Below are 15340 nucleotides of genomic sequence, written 5' to 3' on the forward strand. Positions count from 1 at the left end.
CTCTATTGGAGAGACGTCATGACGTCTCTCCCATAGCAGCGCCGCACAGACACTAGAGGTCAATACTGACCTCTAGTGTCTGTCGCTGGAGCCGGCTGAAGCGGACGCCCACACAGCCCACGGCGTCTGCTGCAGCCGGGAGAGCGGGGTGCGGGCAGAAGGCTGCGCCCCCAGGCCACAGCGCCCCGGGCACAGGCACTGCTTGCCCGCACCAAGGACCGCTCCTGATCGGATCTTTCTCCCACCATCGGGCGGCTTAACGCACCTATGTTGCCACAAAAGCCGCTGGTCGCAGAGGCTAGGTAATCTACGTCCTACAACGGAGATCCCTGACCTCTTCCCACCCCCTAAATGGTAGCAACACTCCTCCGTTTTCACAAATGGAGGCTGTCGCCACCCTCTTCCCACCACACGAACAGCAGTAGACTATCATTCACTAACAGTCGGGTTGTGCGCATGCGTAAAGTATCAGACATCAATATTTTGCGCTATCATGCAACCGCACCTGAATGACCACCAGTGTGCATTCAGTGCTTTATATTTTGACCTTTTAAACACTGTTGCAACAGTTTATATGAATCTGTATATGTGGGTGAGCTTGAGACGTCTTCATCTAATTGTCTGTGACCAGCATCCGCTTCCTCTTTAATGTGCAATATACACCGGAGTTGTAGTAGCCGCAGGTCAGGTCCACCCCAGGCAAATGCGATTGCATCTGTTCTTTTGTGATTTTCTGTGCTATTAGCGTCAGCACACCCACAAGGCCCATGAAAGTGGGGATAGGCACAAGTACAGGAATGGGTGTGTGGACAAAATCCAGGCAGTGTGACCACGTCACAACTCCCCAGAAATGTAAAACAAAACACAGTGGACGTGAGCACTGCAGGGGGCGCCGTAGAGTTGCAAAGATAAAAGTTGCGCAAAGGGCTGCACTGTGCAGAATAAAAGGTGCAAATCAAACTTTACTCAGAATTCCCCTGAGGGGAGGCGTGGCCTTATTCCCTGAACCCGCCCCCATGGCTTGCACATGTAAAGGCCAGACAGCCATGCTTGCGTAATAGAACTCCAGGGTCATAAACCCAGAAGTCCTCCCACTACAAAGGACAGCTCTAATCGCTTATATTCGCAATTATTCATGCATACGACGTTAATAAACCTATGCATTTGATCAGTGGCGGGATGTATTGCATGTAATATGTGATGCATGGTAAATCCCACCCCTCCCCCAATGTCTCCTTTAATGTATAAAAATAGAAAAAAATGCATAATATTGTGTGGAAAACAGAAATACAACTGTAATGCTTATAATTTATTGCTGACTGTGTGACCGGCTGGGTGGCTAGTGATCGTCATGCACTCATGTTGGTGGGCCTGTTTTTATGTGTAGGCCTGGAGCTGTAGTACCATTGTATAGGCCCTGCCCATTGGTAACTTTCTGGGATGACTAGATCTGAATACTGACCTCTATAACATAAAAGTAGTGACCCCCGGGAAAACACTCCTGTGTTGTTACTTATTAACACTGTGTCGGTCCATGTCATTGTCAGTATCACCAGGGTAATCACTGCCATTAGGTGAGTCCAGGTAATTGCCTAGTGCACCATTGGAGAGGTGAGGGTGAGCCCCCACATGGAGCAGTAGGGATGGCCATCGACCATTAATGATTCCAAATCATCGATGGTTCATGCCGGTGTTGAATACTTTTACCATCAATGGGGGAGAACCAGATGGATTTTTTTCCTTCAAGTGTTGGGAAATTGAGCATAGCTCCACCCCCTGACACCCATTAAGCCCCGCCCCAGGTTCTGATTGCCCCACGTGCCAGTCAGTAAAAGAACAGGGATGACCATTGGTTGGAGAAACTATTGATGGTCATCAATTGCATACTTTACAACCGACTATGGTTACATTTCATCACATTTCAACAATTCATTTGACCATCGATGGTAGCCACACTGATGGCCATCCTTATAGAGTGCCGGGGACGCAGAAATGGAAGAGTCTGGTTTGTATACATTGAGGGCTGTGTGTGCATTTGTGGCCGGATGCACATGCCTGCGACTATATGCTAATACTAACACAGGCCTGAGTCTGACTGTGCAAGGACAGAGAAACCCACTTTGAGCTTCTTCAGGCGTCACTATTGGTCGCACCACGGGAACTTGTACAAACCCTATGGCAGTTGCATATTCTGTCAGGCTATGGCCGCCTGTGTGAGCGACTGTTTGTACAACCAGTTTCATCAACACAACCGCACTATAACATGCCCATAAGAGCAACCATCTTGGTGCACCATCCGGAACCCCCCCCCCCCCCACCCCACCCCCCCGCATGCTGCAGCATCAGAGTGCATCCGATTAATTTGGAAAATGTATCCAAGAAGAATAAAATGTCTTGTCTGCCTTGCTTTTTAACCTGATCAATCAACCTTCTCTTTATAATATATTGCTAACAACCCCTTTCAGACTGATGACAGGATCTCCTTAACATGACACCCTAGATTTTATAGGGTATAACTAGCCCAAATGTTTTACTGAGGTGTAAATAGACCTCACCAAAGGTGAAAGTTTTCTTGGTTAGACATGTGTCCTTACGTTCTTCCTTCCAAGTCCAGATTTCTTCCTTTATTTCGCTATTAAAATGCTATCTACAACATGTAGACATTAATATTGAATTTAATGAGCTCCCTGAAGACGGAAACATAATATAGACTTAAGTGGAAATAGGAAAATGCAATGTACCTTCCATTTGCTATTTGTAGTGAAAATGACAAAAAAAGAAAAAGGCAAATGTATTTCTGCAAGTTTTCCTATTGGCCGATGTCAGAGAGACTGAGGACTGGAGTCAGTATGTCTGGTCGGGGAAAAACTCTTAGCCGTAAGATCCGTAACAGTAAGTCTTCACAAGGGAAAACTCACCAGGTTCAGCTACTCTACAAAAAGGGAGGGTTCGTTCGGGAAAATCCCACTGCACAAAGAGCATAGAAACTTGGCTCAATCTATATTAAAACTGGAAGCTACCGTTGTTTATTAAATAGAGTGATGGCTTTTGGAAACCCACTTTTATTAAGTGCGAGAGCAAGGCTTTCTGAAGTCTTATGTGGCTCCGTGTACGTTAGAAACTGCGCAACAAGCCAGACAAATCCTAGCATGGTGTCAAGTCATCGGGTTCTCCCAGGGCGTCAGTCATTGGTCCGCCTGCTCTGTCGCACAACGGTTCTGAATGGAATCCCCGGGTGAAGCGAGCACTTCATCTCTAAGGTTAAAAGCTGAGTGGATAAACCTACATTTCTTTGGCCGGCGAAGTGGAAAAAGATCTCATGCAGGTAATCCTATTGTTTCTCTCCCTCTACCGGAAAGTTGCACGATGACTTGGTTTAAGCTGCTAGACGTTTCTAAGACCTCTCTTAGTTCAGGCTCACACTGAAGGCTCCAACCCCATTAGTATTAAATTCTTATACAATCAGCGGCCCCGCAGATAAATCCAATGATCCATTTGCTATGGACGGTCTTGGCAGGAGGAATCAGACCCTGATTTGAAAAACATAATCTACCAATAACACAGATTTTCAGAAAACACCATTGTTTTATGAGACTCCTTAACTTCTCGCCAGGCATCTCAGTAATACCGTGACCTGCGTCCAACTGGAAGCTTGTTACGAGTTTGTCTTGAAATTCCAGTAAAACAAGATACATTTATTTTTTTTCACCATGGGAAAAACTTAAAGAGAAGGGAAAAATAATGTAGCAAAGGTCAGAGATGGCAGTACCGGAAGTGTTGTCGCTGTCCATATGGAAATTGGTGGAATGCCACAACACTCATATGGGTATAGTAGTGAGCGTCTTTGGACACATCATTGATACCTAAATATTGTAATGCAGTAGAAGGCGTCTGTAGGAAAAAGATCAGCCTGCATGCTGTGCTTATCCAAGTGCTGCATCGTATATGGTTGCGATAGTCACAGCCCATTGCCATCTGAGTAAGCCTCAGCTTACTCAGACTGGCCACTGGAACTCCTCTGACGGGGTCCAGAAAATCTGCATCCAAAGACACAGAGCCTGACTTCGGCAAACATACAAAATGAGGGCTAGGACATAGACCAATAAGAGCGAGCCAAGTGATGGGTGGAAACTGTGGTTTTCAGGTTCGTCTCCCACACAAGGGTGGTGACCTCAGAAGATCGGAGAAGACACGTTTCCCAAGACAATAGCAGCGAGATCTCTGCTGTTCAGATCGTGGACGAGAGTAGACATGAAAGTTCTGGTACTGTACTTCAAATCTCAGAGAAAGGGAGAGACTGGGAATAGAACAGACCTGCATTTGCCCTATAGATTTATGTAGCTTAACAATAATAATAATAATACTAAGAAATCTGTCTATACAAATCTCCCGAGGTCATCAGTTCTGTGGGCCAATTCCTAATTAAAAAGCCACCTAAGTTCACTTTAATAAAGCCACATATTAAAATTACAATTTCAAGTCTAATAGATTTGAAAAAAGTTAATACTACAGTATAGACTGCACTAGAGTAATACAGGCCGCAGGTTACAGTGTCATATCAGGGCATTAAGGGCCCACCGGGAGAAAGCGGTAGTAGAGGCCCATACTTAGGGGTGTGGCCAGCCACCATAGAGGCTTGGCTAACCATTAGAGAGCGCATAGTCTGGGCCCCTTGATATAGATATATATATATATATATATATATATATATAAAAGTGGACGTGTGTATGTGTATAACTCTGGAATGCCTGGTGCAATTTACACCAAACTTGGTACACATATGAGTTACAATCTGGAAACAAAATACTGTGGGGTAAGACACCCCTAGCACCCCTGGGGTGGGGAGGGAGTGACATGTAAAAATTAGAGATGAGCAGGTTCGGTTTTACTCGAATTTACTCGGGTATTTCGGGTTTTGCTTATTGGCTATCCAAAACGCATGACATCCGTGATCCAATAAGATGCCGTTTCGAGCCCCGAGTAAATCCGAGTAAAACCGAACCCGCACATCTCTAGTAAAAATCCATAGTTTTCGGCCATAACTCTGGAATGGCTGGAGCAATTTACACCAAACTTGGTACACATATGTCTTACAATCTGAAAAAAGATACTGTGGGGGGTAAGACACCCCTAGCCCCCCTAGAGGTGGGGGTGGGAAGGGGGTGACATGTAACAATCCATAGGTTTTGGCATAACTCTGAAATGCCTGGAGCAATTTACACAGAGGCACACATGGGTAGGGGCAGAGGCACCCACAGGTAAGGATAGAGACACACATGGGTAGGGGCAGAGGCATCCACGGGTAGGGGCAGAGGCACACATGGGTAGGGGCAGAGACACACACGGGTAGTGGCAGAGGCACCTACAAGTAAGGATAGAGGCACACACGGGTAGGGGCAGAGGCACACATGGGTAGAGGCATAGGCATACGGGTAGGAGCAGAGGCACCTACGGGTAAGGGCAGATGCACACACGGGTAGAGGCATACTTTAGTGTTGAAGCTAAGCAAGGGGCCCTTTGACATAGAGTCAGTCTGCAAACCTAACATATTTAACATACAGCGGGCGGAGCTTGGCCTGTTGTCCCAGCATTTACAGCACTGAGCAGGGCAGCATCAGAGGCGGGACGGGGCAGAGAGGGAGGTGGATTATTCCTCTCAGCACCAGCATTTTGACAGCATCAAGCCCAGAGGTGCGCTCTGACAAAGATTGACATTATTCTTTAAATTCCGTAAATATATACAGGTTGAGTGTCCCATATCCAAATATTCCGAAATACGGAATATTCCGAAATACGGACTTTTTTGAGTGAGAGTGAGATAGTGAAACCTTTGTTTTTTGATGGCTCAATGTACACAAAGTTATTAAAAATATTGTATTAAATGACCTTCAGGCTGTGTGTATAAGGTGTATAAGAAACATAAATGAATTGTGTGACTGTACACACACTTTGTTTAATACACAAAGTTATTAAAAATATTGTATTAAATGACCTTCAAGCTGTGTGTATAAGGTGTATATGAAACATAAATGAATTGTGTGACTGTACACACACTTTGTTTAATGCACAAAGTTATAAAAAATATTGGCTAAAATGACCTTCAAGCTGTGTGTATAAGGTGTATATGTAACATAAATGCATTCTGTGCTTAGATTTAGGTCCCATCACCATGATATCTCTTTATGGTATACAATTATTCCAAAATACGGAAAAATCCCATATCCAAAATACCTCTGGTCCCAAGCATTTTGGATAAGGGATACTCAACCTGTATATATGTATATATATATATATATATATATATATATATATATACTATACCCTTATCTTGCGCGCAGACAAAAGCAGCACTACAGGAGAGACCTCTGTTGTAAGGTCTTAAATAAACATAGAACAAACAGGATTCCTAAGTGCGCTATATTCCTTGAATATTTATTCTTCAAATCTTCCAAACAATGGACCCAATGGGTGCAGACTGTACGTTGGAGAATTCTTAAAGAGATCATTCACACGGTATCCTGTAACAGATATCCCCTCACCGGAAAATCACCCAGACACTGAGGCCAATTAGTACCAATTATTGGTTTATTGACACAATCTTTAACATACACAATAAAAATGTTGTACAGAAATAAAATTTGTATATCAGTGAGAGAAGTCCAGATCGTGTAGATGGCAAATTAGATCCTCCCTCACCTTCACAATGTGTAAGCTCTGGATTGGTGACTCATAGCTGACAGAGCCTACGCGCTTCATCTTAACAACTTCATCAGGGGTAATTCACAAAAAAGGGCAGGACCACAAGATTGGAGTTTATATAGGGCAATAAGCATACAGCTACCTTGATGAGTCTTTTTCTCTAAACAAATCCTATCAGGGTCCTTAATCACAAAAATTTGCGATGAAAGTCATCAATAATGATCGTATAGATGTCCTTAAACACACACGGACTAAAAGACTTTAAATCCAATTGATTTAGATGAAGAAAATCTCATATATAAAATGTTGTCATAGTAGTACAACAGAGGATAAAAACATGTTGACAATGAAAACCTCCACAGTGAGATTCACATATAGATCCAAATGTGCTTGTGCAGCAAACAAGTGGAGATTTCACAATTCACACGGGTAGGGGCAGAGGCACACATGGGTAGGAGCAGAGACCCACACGGGTAGAGGCATAGGCATACGGGTAGGAGCAGAGGCACCTACGGGTAAGGGCAGATGCACACACGGGTAGAGGCACAGGGAAGCATCAGAGGAGGGACGGGGCAGAGAGGGAGGCAGATTATTCTCCTCAGCACCACCATTTTGACAGTATCAAGCCCAGAGGTGTGCTCTGACAAGCCTTGGCATTATTCTTTAAATTCCGTAGCGGGTGTTCAGCTTGTATAAATATATATATATATATATATATATATATATATATATATATGTATAGTGGACTATGACTCCTGCTTGAGTGTGTCTTTGACCAAGATACCAGGAGTGCCACATCCGCAGCTGTTTGTATCCCCTAAACTATGGGGGCATCTGGTGCACAGTACTAGTAGCGGGAGAGCAGGACTAAAGACCGTATATACTCGAGTATAAGTCGACCCGAATATAAGCCGAGGCACCTAATTCTACCACAAAAACCTGGGAAAACTTATTGACTCGAGTATAAGCCTAGGGTGGGAAATGCAGCTCTAGCCGTACACAGCCCTCAATGCCAGATATGCCCTCATACTGCCAGATATGCTCCCACAGTGCCAGATATGCCCTCATGCTGCCAGATATGCCCCACAGTGCCAGATATGCCCTCATGCTGCCAGATATGCCCCACAGTGCCAGATATGTCCTCATGCTGCCAGATATGCCCCACAGTGCCAGATATGCCCTCATTCTGCCAGATATGCCCCACAGTGCCAGATGTGCCAGATATGCCCTCATGCTGCCAGATATGCCCTCATGCTGCAAGATATGCCCCACAGTGCCAGATATGCCCCACAGTGCCAGATATGCCCCACAGTGCCAGATGTGCCAGATATGCCCCACAGTGCCAGATATGCCCCACAGTGCCAGATGTGCCAGATATGCCCCACAGTGCCAGTTTGTTACTTACCCTCCGTCGCTCCCGCGCTGTCCCGTCGCTCCCGCGCTGTCCCGTCGCTCCCGCGCTGTCTTCTGAAGGAGGGATACGGAGGGCACAGCGCGCGGCTCTCCTGTGTCCCTCCTGCGTCTCCGGCGGCGTGTGTGTGTTAAAGGAAGTGCCGGTTCGTGCACTTCCTGTAGCACACACACGCCGCTGCCGCCGGAGACGCAGGAGGGACACAGGAGAGCCGCGCGCTGTGCCCTCCGTGTCCCTCCTACAACTGACTCGAGTATAAGTCGAAGTGGCTTTTTCAGCACAAAAAAAGGTGCTGAAAAAGTCGGCTTATACTCGAGTATATACGGTATATAGTAAATATTGCTAGTGCATGCATGATAATGTACCAGGTTAATAACAGCAATATCCTGTATACAATACACCATCGTCCTGTGCAGTATAATGTAGCATACTGTATGTATAATGTATTAATTGCACAATCTGGAAGCTGATCCCTAGAGGAGGTGGTGGACCCTCAGGCAGTGGGACCCTCCGAGCGTTTCCCCTGGATCCCTGTTGGCCAGTTCGACCCCGGGTTATACTGCACAAAAGCTGAGCATGACTCCAGAATCTATTGCTGATTTAAGTTTACTTTCTTGCTCCTTTTTGTCAAAAAGGCGACCTGAGCCTTCTGGTCCGCCTGGTGATGGTCACTGATATATCTGCTTACTGTAACTTACAGAGAGTGACAGCCTCAGCACCAGAATGTCAGAGGAAGGTACAGTACGCTGAGTCCAAATAGGTGGAACTGGCCTGCCGCGGCCGCCGGGAAAATAAACCAGCCACGGATGAGTCTAACTCAGAATCAGGCCCTCTATGCCTAAAATGAGGATTAACTTGTTTATTCCATGCCTGGCAAGGGAAATAAATGAATTCCACATGTAACGGTACATGTAACGGTACCAGCAATGGAAATATATGAATGAAGCCACAGGTACTATTAGCTCTGCAGAATTTCCATAAACATTCCCCAGTTTGATTTAAAATATGCAAGATTGTTTTAAAATTACTATAATGTCCCTTAATTGTTACAAATTAGTTTCCTGGATATTATCTATTAAGAGAAATGGAAAATGTTCCTCCTAAATCCTCATTACCCCTCCTCCCCTATTGGTTTTATTCTGCTAAAGATGTAATATATACAGTAGGTTCCTCCTCTGTAGGACTCTGATCAGAGCCTAATTCTTACTCTGTGGGTCCCAGGTTTGGACTCCTGCTGTTTGTCAGAAAGTCTCAGGTTAGAGTAATCTGAGCCCCTCAGTGCTCGCTGGTCACTAGGCAGGAGCCTAAATTGCCTAATGGATAATCCAGATCTAGGACTGCCTGTTTCCGTTCAATCAATTTATAATCAGATCCCTAGAAATCTCCAAGAAACTTTATATCGATGACTGGAGTGATCTCATCAGACAATGTGAAGAGGACGGGCAGGGAGTGTGGTTGGAAGGAAGACATGCCCTTAGGAAACAAGCATTTCCTTAAGAGGAGAAGACATAAAAGCTGTGTTCTATTTCCAAAGATGCAGAATGTTTATACTGTAGGCATTAAGACATTTTCAGATTCTTCAAAATTCCATTCAGCGACTTTGTGGTTTGGCATCCTCGTCCACGTTGATCCACGGCTTGCACAGCTTACTAAGAAACAGATACTACACTAACAACAAACAGAGCTTAGTGGTTACATCTTGAAGAGGTTCCGAGACCTGAAAATAAAACATATTTGAAGTTGCATTCAAAGGGAAGATAAAGACTCTTCTAATGAACCTAAATGTCTTTAACCCTTGACTGGCACGATCAGCACACGGAGCACGTAGGAGAGAACCACGGACCACTCATCCTATTGTGTGACTGTCCCTATTAACGATGGAGCAGTGAATTATCTTCTTGTATTGTTTTTGTTTCCAGAAATCTAAGATAATAAATAATCTTTGGGCAGGTGGCTTAAAAAATACAGTCATTGGAATGAGGTACAAGAAGAACAGGTCCACTTGAATCGTAATGATTACTATCTGCTACATTATCATCATGGACTCCAAGTCCCTATATTACAGAGCACTGTGCCTGCTATAACGCGTTACATACACCCCACAAATAGTCAGCAATGGCTACTGTACTGTCTGCCGGCTACATAGCTTCTTCCACTCTGATCCCCATACCTGGAACCACTAGCACTCTGATCCCTAGCACTATGATCCCTATTCCTGGAACCACTAGCACTCTGATCCCTAGCACTCTGATCCCTATTCCTGGAACCACTAGCACTCTGATCCCTAGCACTCTGATCCCCATACCTGGAACCACTAGCACTCTGATCCCTAGCACTCTGATCCCTATTCCTGGAACCACTAGCACTCTGATCCCTAGCACTATGATCCCAATTCCTGGAACCACTAGCACTCTGATCCCTAGCACTATGATCCCTATTCCTGGAACCACTAGCACTCTGATCCCTATTCTGGGGACCACTAGGACTCTGATCCCTATTCCGGGGAACCAATAGCACTCTGGTCCCTAGCACTATGATCCCTATTCCTGGAACCACTAGCACTCTGATCCCTAGCACTATGATCCCTATTCCTGGAACCACTAGCACTCTGATCCCTATTCTGGGGACCACTAGGACTCTGATCCCTATTCCGGGGAACCAATAGCACTCTGATCCCTATTCCAGGAACCACTAGCACTCTAATCCCTATTCTGGGAACCACTAGCACTCTGATCCCTATCCTGGGAACCACTAGCACTCAAATCCCTATTCCAGGAACCACTAGCACTCTGATCCCTATTCCGGGAACCGCTAGCACTCTAATCCCTATTCCAGGAACCACTAGCACTCTGATCCCTATTCTGGAACCACTAGCACTCTGATCCCTATTCTGGGGACCACTAGGACTCTGATCCCTATTCCGGGGAACCAATAGCACTCTGGTCCCTAGCACTATGATCCCTATTCCTGGAACCACTAGCACTCTGATCCCTAGCACTATGATCCCTATTCCTGGAACCACTAGCACTCTGATCCCTATTCTGGGGACCACTAGGACTCTGATCCCTATTCCGGGGAACCAATAGCACTCTGATCCCTATTCCAGGAACCACTAGCACTCTAATCCCTATTCTGGGAACCACTAGCACTCTGATCCCTATCCTGGGAACCACTAGCACTCTAATCCCTATTCCAGGAACCACTAGCACTCTGATCCCTATTCCGGGAACCGCTAGCACTCTAATCCCTATTCCAGGAACCACTAGCACTCTGATCCCTATTCTGGAACCACGAGCACTCTGATCCCTATTCTGGAACCACTAGAGATGAGCGGGTTCGGTTTCTCTGAATCCGAACCCGCACGAACTTCATGTTTTTTTTCACGGGTCCGAGCGACTCGGATCTTCCCGCCTTGCTCGGTTAACCCGAGCGCGCCCGAACGTCATCATGACGCTGTCGGATTCTCGCGAGGCTCGGATTCTATCGCGAGACTCGGATTCTATATAAGGAGCCGCGCGTCGCCGCCATTTTCACACGTGCATTGAGATTGATAGGGAGAGGACGTGGCTGGCGTCCTCTCCGTTTAGAATAGATTAGAGAGACACTTGATTTACTAATTTTGGGGAGCATTAGGAGTACTCAGTACAGTGCAGAGTTTTGCTGATAGTGACCACCAGTTTTATTTATAATCCGTTCTCTGCCTGAAAAAAGCGATACACAGCACACAGTGACTCAGTCACATACCATATCTGTGTGCACTGCTCAGGCTCAGGCCAGTGTGCTGCATCATCTATTATCTATATATAATATTATATATATCTGATTATCTGTCTGACTGCTCAGCTCACACAGCTTATAATTGTGGGGGAGACTGGGGAGCACTACTGCAGTGCCAGTTATAGGTTATAGCAGGAGCCAGGAGTACATAATATATTATATAGTGAGTGACCACCAGACACACAGTGCAGTTTATTTAATATATCCGTTCTCTGCCTGAAAAAAGCGATACACACAGTGACTCAGTCAGTCACATACCATATCTGTGTGCACTGCTCAGGCTCAGGCCAGTGTGCTGCATCATCTATATATATTATATATCTGTCTGACTGCTCAGCTCACACAGCTTATAATTGTGGGGGAGACTGGGGAGCACTACTGCAGTGCCAGTTATAGGTTATAGCAGGAGCCAGGAGTACATAATATTATATTAAAACAGTGCACACTTTTGCTGCAGGAGTGCCACTGCCAGTGTGACTAGTGACCAGTGACCTGACCACCAGTATATATAATATTAGTAGTATACTATCTCTTTATCAACCAGTCTATATTAGCAGCAGACACAGTACAGTGCGGTAGTTCACGGCTGTGGCTACCTCTGTGTCGGCACTCGGCAGCCCGTCCATAATTGTATATACCACCTAACCGTGGTTTTTTTTTCTTTCTTTATACATACATACTAGTTACGAGTATACTATCTCTTTATCAACCAGTCTATATTAGCAGCAGACACAGTACAGTGCGGTAGTTCACGGCTGTGGCTACCTCTGTGTCGGCACTCGGCAGCCCGTCCATAATTGTATATACCACCTAACCGTGTTTTTTTTTCTTTCTTTATACATACATACTAGTTACGAGTATACTATCTCTTTATCAACCAGTCTATATATTAGCAGCAGACACAGTACAGTGCGGTAGTTCACGGCTGTGGCTACCTCTGTGTCGGCACTCGGCAGCCCGTCCATAATTGTATATACCACCTAACCGTGGTTTTTTTTTCTTTCTTTATACATACATACTAGTTACGAGTATACTATCTCTTTATCAACCAGTCTATATATTAGCAGCAGACATAGTACAGTGCGGTAGTTCACGGCTGTGGCTACCTCTGTGTCGGCACTCGGCAGCCCGTCCATAATTGTATATACCACCTAACCGTGGTTTTTTTTTCTTTCTTTATACATACATACTAGTTACGAGTATACTATCTCTTTATCAACCAGTCTATATATTAGCAGCAGACACAGTACAGTGCGGTAGTTCACGGCTGTGGCTACCTCTGTGTCGGCACTCGGCAGCCCGTCCATAATTGTATATACCACCTAACCGTGGTTTTTTTTTCTTTCTTTATACATACATACTAGTTACGAGTATACTATCTCTTTATCAACCAGTCTATATATTAGCAGCAGACACAGTACAGTGCGGTAGTTCACGGCTGTGGCTACCTCTGTGTCGGCACTCGGCAGCCCGTCCATAATTGTATATACCACCTAACCGTGGTTTTTTTTTCTTTCTTTATACATACATACTAGTTACGAGTATACTATCTCTTTATCAACCAGTCTATATATTAGCAGCAGACACAGTACAGTGCGGTAGTTCACGGCTGTGGCTACCTCTGTGTCGGCACTCGGCAGCCCGTCCATAATTGTATATACCACCTAACCGTGGTTTTTTTTTCTTTCTTTATACATACATACTAGTTACGAGTATACTATCTCTTTATCAACCAGTCTATATATTAGCAGCAGACACAGTACAGTGCGGTAGTTCACGGCTGTGGCTACCTCTGTGTCGGCACTCGGCAGCCCGTCCATAATTGTATATACCACCTAACCGTGGTTTTTTTTTCTTTCTTTATACATACATACTAGTTACGAGTATACTATCTCTTTATCAACCAGTCTATATATTAGCAGCAGACACAGTACAGTGCGGTAGTTCACGGCTGTGGCTACCTCTGTGTCGGCACTCGGCAGCCCGTCCATAATTGTATATACCACCTAACCGTGGTTTTTTTTTCTTTCTTTATACATACATACTAGTTACGAGTATACTATCTCTTTATCAACCAGTCTATATATTAGCAGCAGACACAGTACAGTGCGGTAGTTCACGGCTGTGGCTACCTCTGTGTCGGCACTCGGCAGCCCGTCCATAATTGTATATACCACCTAACCGTGGTTTTTTTTTCTTTCTTTATACATACATACTAGTTACGAGTATACTATCTCTTTATCAACCAGTCTATATATTAGCAGCAGACACAGTACAGTGCGGTAGTTCACGGCTGTGGCTACCTCTGTGTCGGCACTCGGCAGCCCGTCCATAATTGTATACTAGTATCCAATCCATCCATCTCCATTGTTTACCTGAGGTGCCTTTTAGTTGTGCCTATTAAAATATGGAGAACAAAAATGTTGAGGTTCCAAAATTAGGGAAAGATCAAGATCCACTTCCACTTCGTGCTGAAGCTGCTGCCACTAGTCATGGCCGAGACGATGAAATGCCAGCAACGTCGTCTGCCAAGGCCGATGCCCAATGGCATAGTACAGAGCATGTCAAAACCAAAACACCAAATATCAGTAAAAAAAGGACTCCAAAACCTAAAATAAAATTGTCGGAGGAGAAGCGTAAACTTGCCAATATGCCATTTACCACACGGAGTGGCAAGGAACGGCTGAGGCCCTGGCCTATGTTCATGGCTAGTGGTTCAGCTTCACATGAGGATGGAAGCACTCAGCCTCTCGCTAGAAAACTGAAAAGACTCAAGCTGGCAAAAGCACCGCAAAGAACTGTGCGTTCTTTGAAATCCCAAATCCACAAGGAGAGTCCAATTGTGTCGGTTGCGATGCCTGACCTTCCCAACACTGGACGTGAAGAGCATGCGCCTTCCACCATTTGCACGCCCCCTGCAAGTGCTGGAAGGAGCACCCGCAGTCCAGTTCCTGATAGTCAGATTGAAGATGTCAGTGTTGAAGTACACCAGGATGAGGAGGATATGGGTGTTGCTGGCGCTGGGGAGGAAATTGACCAGGAGGATTCTGATGGTGAGGTGGTTTGTTTAAGTCAGGCACCCGGGGAGACACCTGTTGTCCGTGGGAGGAATATGGCCGTTGACATGCCAGGTGAAAATACCAAAAAAATCAGCTCTTCGGTGTGGAGGTATTTCACCAGAAATGCGGACAACAGGTGTCAAGCCGTGTGTTCCCTTTGTCAAGCTGTAATAAGTAGGGGTAAGGACGTTAACCACCTCGGAACATCCTCCCTTATACGTCACCTGCAGCGCATTCATAATAAGTCAGTGACAAGTTCAAAAACTTTGGGTGACAGCGGAAGCAGTCCACTGACCAGTAAATCCCTTCCTCTTGTAACCAAGCTCACGCAAACCACCCCACCAACTCCCTCAGTGTCAATTTCCTCCTTCCCCAGGAATGCCAATAGTCCTGC

This window comes from Pseudophryne corroboree, chromosome 1 (assembly GCF_028390025.1).
Source record: "Pseudophryne corroboree isolate aPseCor3 chromosome 1, aPseCor3.hap2, whole genome shotgun sequence".
In the NCBI taxonomy this organism is placed as follows: Eukaryota; Metazoa; Chordata; class Amphibia; order Anura; family Myobatrachidae; genus Pseudophryne; species Pseudophryne corroboree.